The sequence below is a fragment of the Panulirus ornatus genome, chromosome 15 (genome assembly GCF_036320965.1).
Source record: "Panulirus ornatus isolate Po-2019 chromosome 15, ASM3632096v1, whole genome shotgun sequence".
Taxonomy (NCBI): domain Eukaryota; kingdom Metazoa; phylum Arthropoda; class Malacostraca; order Decapoda; family Palinuridae; genus Panulirus; species Panulirus ornatus.
Genome location: NC_092238.1, coordinates 37,540,650 through 37,550,343, shown reverse-complemented (window position 1 = coordinate 37,550,343; position 9,694 = coordinate 37,540,650). Strand labels below are relative to the sequence as shown.

General features: G+C 37.1%; 1 protein-coding gene across 2 annotated transcripts in view; it reads right to left on the bottom strand.

The window, feature by feature from the left end:
- Positions 1-967: 967 nt before the first annotated feature.
- The window catches only part of LOC139753855 (carnitine O-palmitoyltransferase 1, liver isoform-like), a 222,979-nt gene continuing 214,252 nt past the window's right edge, over positions 968-9,694 (bottom strand). The window contains exons 19-20 of one of the 2 annotated variants that reach the window (XR_011713780.1): positions 7,796-9,189; positions 968-4,134 (exon numbers count right to left, since the gene is read on the bottom strand). The gene's annotated coding sequence lies outside the window, so the exon portion shown is untranslated. Of the gene's footprint in view, positions 9,190-9,694 lie in introns of both variants that reach the window. The other variant, XM_071670794.1, reaches the window with a different exon arrangement.

The window sequence follows — 9,694 nt, the reverse complement described above, 5'->3', positions numbered from 1 at the left end:
CGTGCTGTCAGTGGATTGAAGCAAGGCATGTGAAGCGTCCGGGGTAAACCATGGAAAGCTGTGTAGGTATGTATATTTGCGTGTGTGGACGTGTGTATGTACATGTGTATGGGGGGGGGGTTGGGCCATTTCTTTCGTCTGTTTCCTTGCGCTACCTCGCAAACGCGGGAGACAGCGACAAAGTATAAAAAAAAAAAAAAAAAAAAATATATATATATATATATATATATATGTTTAATCAGAGTATACAGTGGCTTGAAGTAGCTTAATTTGGTCACCCTTAGCTGTATCACCTTTGAAGAAACTAGTAGTTGTCAAAATGAAGAATTTTCCTTTTATGGCTTCCCTTTTCCTAAAGATGATATTACTTCATTCTTCACAAATACAATGAGCATCAACAAATTCTAATCATTAATATTAGTATGTAGGTGAAAGGATAACACAGTTGACCAGAACAACAATGCCTTTGAAGCAGCATTACGTAACCCATTAAAGGCTGGCGATATTACCTAATGTTCGTATGGTAGAAGCTGGGCAACATTATGTAATGTTGGGCTATTTTGCATCATAATCTTGTTTTGAATTTGGCGATGTGGCATCACTGTCATTTATCATAACCTCTGTTTACCCATTCTTGTAAACAGCTACTCTTACTCGCCTATCCAGAGTCAGCACTGGTATTAGCCGTTATCTAACCTTCACACAGTATTAGGTGGGTAAAGCTATGTAATGTTGGGCCCTTTTGTGGCGTAAATGTATGATAAAATTGGGTGATGTAGCATCACTGACATGTACTATCATGTTCTCAGTTTGGACACCCCAGTAAACAGCTACACACACTCGCCAAGCCAGGATCAATGTCAGTATTAGCTGAGACAATGGAAGGTGCCTAGCATTCCTCCCCTCCTCCCACAGCCAACTGAGATGCAGTATCGTGTAACACCTCTTACCTTCGTTTTTCATCCAATTTTATCTTTATTATTTATTCATTATATTTGGTCGCAATCTCCTGCATTAGTGAGATAACGCAAGGAAACAAGATGAAAGAATGGCCCAACCCACCCACATACATATGTATATACATAAACGCCTACACATGCACATATACATACCTATACATTTCAACGTATACATACATATACATAAACAGACATATACATATATACACATGTACATATTCATACTTGCTGCCTTCATCCATTCCTGTCACCACCCCATCACACATGAAATGGCACCCCCCTCCCCGCGCACACAAGAAAGCACTAGGAAAAGACAACAAAGGCCACATTCGTTCACACTCAGTCTCTAGCTGTCATGTGTAAGGCACCGAAACCACAGCTCCCTTTCCACATCCAGGCCCCAAAGAACTTCCCATGGTTTACCCCAAATGCTTCACATTGACAGCATGTCGACCCCGGTATACTGCATCATTCCAATTCACTCTATTCCTTGCAAGCCTTTCACCCTCCTGCATGTTCAGGCCCCAATCGCTCTAAATCTTTTTCACTCCAACCTTCCACCTCCTATTTGGTCCCCCACTTCTCGTTCCCTCCACCTCTAACACATATATCCTCTTTGTCAATCCTTCCTCACTCATTCTCTCCTTGTGACCAAACCATTTCAATACACCCTCTTCTGCTCTCTCAACCACACTCTTTTATTACCACACATCTCTCTTACCCTTTCATTACTTACTCGATCAAACCACCTCACACCACATATTGTCCTCAAACATCTCATTTCCAACATATCCACCCTCCTCCGCACAAATCTATAGCCCACGCCTCACAACCATATAAATTTGTTGGAACCACTATTCCTTCAAAGATACCCATTTTTGCTTTCCCGGATAATGTTCTCGCCTTCCACACATATATATAAAAAAGTCTCCTGCCTTTAATGGGTTAAATAATAACAATTATCTCTTAGATGATGAAAAGCAAGCTGTTCATGCAGTTTCTTAATGATTTACTGTGTTACTCTTGGTGAGGAAGGGAATACAACTAACGATGACATACTTATGCTTAATGCAAACAAATTATGTAACTATAATGTGTCATGAGGGTGGTCTAAAATGGTATAATCATATACCAGTATTGAACCCCAAGATGTTGTCAAAAGGTGATTAATCTTTACACAGAAAGACGGTCCAGGCAATGAGAAGAGACTAAGTGCAAAGTCTAGCCTAAAACTGTTTTCCATCAGTTCAAACCCATTTTTTTTTAAGCAAACTCCCTCACTTGCTCACATGATTCATATAATCTCATCGAGGATATCAACTTGGAAAGAGGTTTTACTCAAAGAAAATTATAAAGTTATCAACAGAAGAACAAACATATCTATGTTAAAACTCTCTGGAGAAGAACTGCATAGTAGGCACTTCAACTGGTTCCTGGTGCAACTCAGTCTTCTGAAGATTACACATCTGTGTTGCGCAATTTACTGTCTGTGCATGTATTCTTACACTAAATCTTGTGAGGCCTCCAAAACACGTTGTTGTCTAATTATCTTGCAATAACTGAGCTAAAGAAGGGATCTTAGTTACAAGATATTTGTCAAAATATGCCCTGTATTCTAAGTATGTCCCACATCAACAAGTCTTAACTAGTCTCTCATCAGTTTGGAAATCCCCATCTTTGAATATGGAACATGAGTCCTAACATAACTTTCCCAGTCCTGAAAGTTCCATATCCCAGTACGCAAGAGTTCTGGCAACCTCCTAAGAAGGATATTCCTAAGGTAGCTTGAGTTTAGTTACAAGCCATCAATTGGCTTAGCCTGTCAAAGCTGAGCATCTTTGCCTCAACCGAAGTTCAAAACCCTCCACCTATGAGGCAGAAGAAAGATAAACAGCACAGTGGAATGAGCATTATCTCCCCATGCCAAGACCAAAGAATACCAGTAATACCAAAAACTACATCATCAAGGTGCTTTGACATTTGTGATGACTGACTTTCAAGTAGTCATAAAGCAAAATCTCAGCAAAGCATATATGTATCCAGATGAGAGCTTTCATTACAGCCTCTGGAAATAGTTACACTGAACAAGAAGACTTGCAGGTTTCTCTGCCTACTATCTAAGCAGGCCATTTAATGATTTTTTTCTTTTAAAACAAACATTCTCGTTTTCATGCACAGTTCACAGCCAATCTACCCTTGACTTCCCTATTTTTTTTTTTTTTTGTGATCAACATGGCATAGGTAAGAGCATGCCCAAAGTGAACCCATGTTGGGTGAAAAGGTAAAATGACAAATTAAATGCTGATAGATGTTCAGGGAAACATACCACATCCAAGCCACATACTTGGCAAGAGAGGACAAACACTTCCTATACAATGTGCAGCCCAACCCCTGGTAATACAATTTTCATGAAAGATATACTGGTATCTGATCAGAGCAACCATTTAACCAAATGATTCTGCCAAAGGGTGTTTCCTAAACCCCTGTATACTATTTCAAAAATCTCAGTCCTCAAGCAACATAAGAGACCTTTGATCATATAGAAAGCCCTGGTGGACAGACATTTAGGCAGAATTAACTTTTTGTCCCAGCAGAGTTAACTGTCTTCTAAAGCTAAAACCATATATCTGGCAATAAAATCTTTCACCTCATCCTTTATCCAATACTGACTTGTACCTTAAGTAGAGTTGAAACTGTGTATACTGGGAGGTTCTGACTTCTGCAAAAGTTCAGGGGAGAAGACACTTGAAAAAAAGTTCTTTTCTACAAAACTACTATGCTCAGGTTACAATTTGAGCTTGAAATCAGGATGAAGGCTTGCCAAAAGGTCCTGTCAAGCAAAAGTGTATCATCTTGATTTCAAAAACCTTTTGTTTGTTACTTTCAATAGCCACTATGCCTTTTTGTTACTACTACACAATAATACAACTATTTATTGAGTTAATAGAGTATCACAGTACAAGGCATTAAATAACATATTACTGAGTTATCAAAGCTTCACAGTGCAAAAAATTGTTGATTCTTTCACTGAACTGTGCCACTTTCATGGTGTCAAGTAATAAGATGTGTCATACCACCAATGACAGTCTATTCTTAGCACTTTCATATAGATTTCCCAGTTAATGTATGACTCCACATCTTACTCTTAGATGTCACCAGGAACATATCAACACATCTGGAAAAAATATCATGCATCACAGACACTCCTAAATCATCAATGAAAATATAACCATCATTTCAGAAAGTGCTATGTAAGGAGTTACAGTTGCAGTACATTTTATATAATATGAACTTTTTTCATCTATTGCTATTTATATCTTTGATGAAAATAAGATCTCTTTTTGATTAATCATATAGTTGAAGTCCTGTGTGTGTAAATAAGTACATAAATAGTTTTCAATTGAGAATATAAAAACATACTGATAAAATATGTAAAAACCTGTAAAGATGCGTATAGGATGTGTGACATAAAATCCTGTAAAAAATGCAGGTGTGCAATGTCTTTAAGTAGATGTAAAATTATTTTTTATACATATTTGCTATTTCCCGCATTAGCAAAGTAGCATTCCAGAACAGATGACTAAGCTTAAGAGGGAAAACTCCTCACTTGGCCCCCTTCTCTGTTCCTTCTTTTGGAATAGTAAAACTGGAGGGGAGGATTTCCATCTAAAAAAAAAAAAAAAAAAAAAATCATGTACAAAATTAATGAGGACTTGTGCTACCATCATGGCCTGGCCTTCATCAATTCAACATCCTTCCACAACAACATTGAAGAAAGTACAGTACTGCATGTTTGGAGGTGTTTTCTTCGGTAATATATGGTACAGAGGTACTCTGCAAGAATGAAATAATTATGGACTTTTTTTTTGTGCAAGGGGAAGTACCTTCTAAGTGTGTGCAGGGAAATGGTTAAAAAGTATGCTTGGAAACAAAAATATTTGTTCCAAAATATGAGCAAAAGAAAACAAGCATGATAATAATTTCTTTTATCTTCATCTCTAAAGCAATGACAGGAAAAGAGAATTTCCTAATTACACTGGAGCTTAGACATATCTCAAAAGTGTGGTTGTTTGGATTACTGCACACAAGTATAGGTGTCTGAATCACTGCCCACAAGTGTGGATTATTACATCACTCCCCAGAAGCCTACTTCCTCTTAACTTACATACCTAATGTATGTAGAGAGAGAATGTGAAGACTTTGATATTACTTTAACCCAATTATGATGGGACTGATTGTAGCCCCTATTCTTGACAAGTACATTTAATCAGAATACAATAATTCAAAAGTTTGTTCTCATGTATATTCTTTTCTTTTCTGTCTTGTCTACCATTTTTCACGTTAGTGAGACAGCATGAGGAAAAGTCATACATTTCAAGCTCAGTAACTATGCCACTGCCTAATGAGGAAGTTACAAAGTAAAGAATGATATGTGAACATATGGAGTATGTCTAAAGAACCTAATAGGAAATCATGACAGAGTAAAACTGATACAAATCAGTACACATGGATACTGATCCATAGATCAGCCTCTCTTTCCATTCTCCATCTTCTACATCCTACTTGCATAATTTTGTTTATGAATAAAGCACTTTAAGGCTTTGCGCTACTTTAACCCTGAAATTGCACAAATGATCTGCATTAACTCTCCCAAGAGTGAAAAAAAATTCATACAGAGTATATGTATAAAATCCAAGAGAAAAACCCTAAAAAAGTATTTTTCCTCTATATTGGGGTGGTGGTACGGTTTTGAATGGACTCCACTAAGGCAGGTAGGAAGCTAGTGTATGACGATTGTTTTTCAGAAGTGATTTTATGTACTCATTTTTTTCAATACTTGTCCACCATTTTTTGCATTTGAGAGATTATGTCAAGAAATGACGAAGACCAGCCTCATTTACATACGCTCTCTAGTTATCATGCATAATGTACCAAACTCAGATCCCCTATCCAAAGCCAATTCCCACAAGCCTTTCCATGGTTTCCCTTGACTGCGGTTCAACCCAGTGAAAGCACATCAAACCATATGCACTACATGGCTCCATTCTGCCCTATTCAAAGAATGCTCCAAACCCTATTGTATACTCAGGTACCAATAACTCCAAGCATAATCCACACCATCCTTTCTCCACACCATCCTTCCATCTTGTCCTTGATCTTCCACTCCTTGTTCCCTCCATCTCTGGCACATAAATCCTTTTATCTCTGGCACTTAAATCCCTTTAGTCATTCTCTTCACACTCATCCTCTCCATATGTCCAAACCATTTAATACACTCTGCCCAGCTCTGTCCACTTACAACCACACTTCCCTCCTTGATCAAGTCCTTTCACACCACATTTCCAACATATCCACCCCTCCCGGATCAAGTCCTTTCACACCACATTTCCAACATATCCACCATCTTCCAAAATTCTGCATTTAGTGGCCATGATTTGCAATCATATAGCACTGCTGGGACTACTGTACCATCAAACATACCCATCTTTGCATTTAAAGACAATGTACTCTTTCTACCTGATCCTTAATGCACTTCTGCCCCCACAGTTCCATCTACTACCAATTCAAACAAGTTTGGGAACCGTTTAACTCTCAAACAAGGATATTGGCATGAAACTGTACACAGTTAATATATGATTATAGCACTCACAAGACACTCATAACTGTAGTATCTGTGGATTATGCATAATTATGATCCTCCCTCAATAACTGAAGTATCTTTTCTTATATAGAGAGTATACAATATTCAGTACAATAGATGCATTACATTATCATATGTAAGAGAAGCTCCAAGACTAAGTATTAAGCAATGCAAGAAGTTATGAGTTAAAAAGTAATGCTTGTTACTATTCAAAATTCATCAATTCCTGTGAAGAAAGTTATTTATCAAAGAATAAAGTAATAGTAACTGCTGACAAAAAAAAAGACAAACAGTATGTGCAGCATATAACACAAGTATTTGCATCAAAAAACTACCAAAGTCTAGAATTTGTGGCATATTCATGAGACTGATGACCAAAAATGGTTAAGAATCTATGACTTCCCATGGCCATTATTACTGCCATTCATAAATAAGAACATATATATACTGCAACATTAATAGATAATCATGAAAAAATATTAAGAGCTTTCATTATCCACATAATACCATAAAGAAATGTAGTATACAGGCAGTAGAGAAATAACATGAATTTCAAAGAAATACACATTAATGGACTCCTTCCACTTTGTATGAGCAATTTTGAATGGTGCTGATGATATACAATATCAATATAGTCATAAGATAACAGAAAATTACTGTGGGGAGCTCTGAAGCTCAAGGAAAATCAAGATGTTAATTACTGTAAAAGTGAAAATGTTAAACAAATGTAGAATTTAAAAGAGCCTATGAAAACCACACCAAACTTCCCCTGACAGCCAAGAGTTACCTTATCTTTTATGTAATCTGAATAATATGTAATTGTCATAGTTCTGTGTTTATATTCTTTGTTTGCTATAAGTTTAATTCCAATTTTTTCACAGTATGTGTGTATTTTGTTCCAGCAAATGCAACCTTTCTAGTAAACATTCTTCATGATATGGCAGAACATAACAAATACCACGAACAATGAAAATTACTGTAAAACTCAACTGCAATATTTTTGTTGATTTTTAGAAGATTCATCCACTTTTACATTAATCAACCCTACATTTTCTCTGATCTTCTTAGCCCTCTGCACAGCCCTTTTATCTATTATGATAAGATTACTTATTGTTCTCACATCCCATCAGCATCCTGTTGCATCATAAAATCCTTAAGTTATTTCTGTGCAGCTCCAGCAATAAATCTTTCATACCTTTTCAATGTTTCCCATGTTAATAAGGTAGTGCCATGAAAAGGTGAAGAAAAAGGCCTTTTTCATTCACATCTGTTCTTTAGCTGTCTTGTGTAGTGCTGTCAATGTCATGGCGAGATGGTTATACAGATGGTGTCCAGTCTGTGCCATGACTCTCAAAAGATTAGATTTAAGATATGATTCTTTTAAACGATTCCCATTTCCTGTGTTTCTGAGGAAGCATCTGGAAAAGACAAAGAAAGGCCGCATTCGCTCATATCCACATTCCCCAAATTACAATGTGGCCTCACAGAACTTTCCATGGCTTTCCCCAGTTACTTCACATACCTGGCTTAGTTGGCTGACATCACATTGCCCCCTGTACACCACATTGCTCCAATTCACTCAAATCCATATATATCTTTCACCCTCCTGCATGTTCAGGCCCTGAGCATTCAAACCCTAAACTATATATCTACCAGAAATGATTGATAATCAATAACTTCCTACTGGCCATTCATAATCAGTCTTCATAAATATAAAATACAAAACAGTCACAGAGAAAATTAAAAATGGTAAGCCTAATATTTCCACCCTGACTAGATGAAAAGAGAAACTGATATCATCTTAGGTACTGTCAAATCAGAAGTTGACATTGTCTAAGGTACTGTCCAATTAGAAACTGACATTGTCTTAAGTACCATCTAATTATAATAGTTTTATGTTAAACTTCATCTTAGTAAAAATTCCAACATACTGCAATTGTAACATACCTCATGGAGTTGGCAAAGTCATTATTAAATACATTTGGCCTTAGAATTGGTGCAGCTAACTACCTTGTAGGACAACATCTTTGGCATGTTGGCTTGCTGGTGGGGAGTTTCAGTAGCAAGACATCATAGCTAGTTGCATTAAGTGGTTATACGTTTGCCAATGATTATAGTATTGCTTTACAGCAGATTCTTTAGATTGCCATCATGACAGTTATGTTTTCTGCAAGCATTAAGCATGACCATGGCAGAATTAATGTGTTTTAATCCCTCACCTAGGATAACCCAATGGCTCATGGGAGAAATACATGAAAGGTAAGGCAAGTGAGGTTGTTTACTTAAGAAAAAATCCAATTATTTTCTGCACTTTCCCATAAATAATTTTACTTCACCGGTCACATTTAAAATGGCATTCTAATTAATGGTCACATAGATCACAAAAATCAACTCAATTTTCAGTTCTTTGACAAAATGTTGCCTCATGTTCCTTTATTCTTCTCCATACATAGCTGGACTGCTATGTCATGAATACTGAGCCAAGTGTAAAAAGTATCCTAATGAGATTTTCTAGTAGAAATGAGCTCTCCAGTGTGTCTTGAAGATTTCTGATGAGTGCCCAATAAGTGTGCTTAAACATTTCTGTTCCTGAAATTAATGTTATACATTAGTCACAAAAATAAGCACATACAAATATGCAGTCTAGTAAGATGTAGCATGTCTTTTCTTTCTGCCTTATCCACACCTGGACTACTGGCATTTTGTCTACAAACATACAATCTCTCCTTATGATACATACCACCTGACAAAACTTAACTCACATAGCTTCTTCTTTGTGACTAGATTTTCCTGTGGTGAGCATTATGCACTAGCCCTACTTTTGGCAAAATGCTTGGAGCAGTAGCTAAAAGTTGTAGGTAGGAACATTTAGATGGGTGCATTAGGTAGAAACATTAGGTAGGTAGGAGCATTAGGTAGAAGTAGTAGGTAGGAGCATTAGGTAGAAGTAGTCAATAGGAACACGAGGTAGGAGCCTCCACAAACACTGTACTAGAGTTGCCCTCTGCCAATGGCCTGCTAAGGGTGAGGAATTAAAGGCTAAGAAGCGGCACTGGAATTCTCTAGCTTTGGAGACTATATTGCCGAGGACACC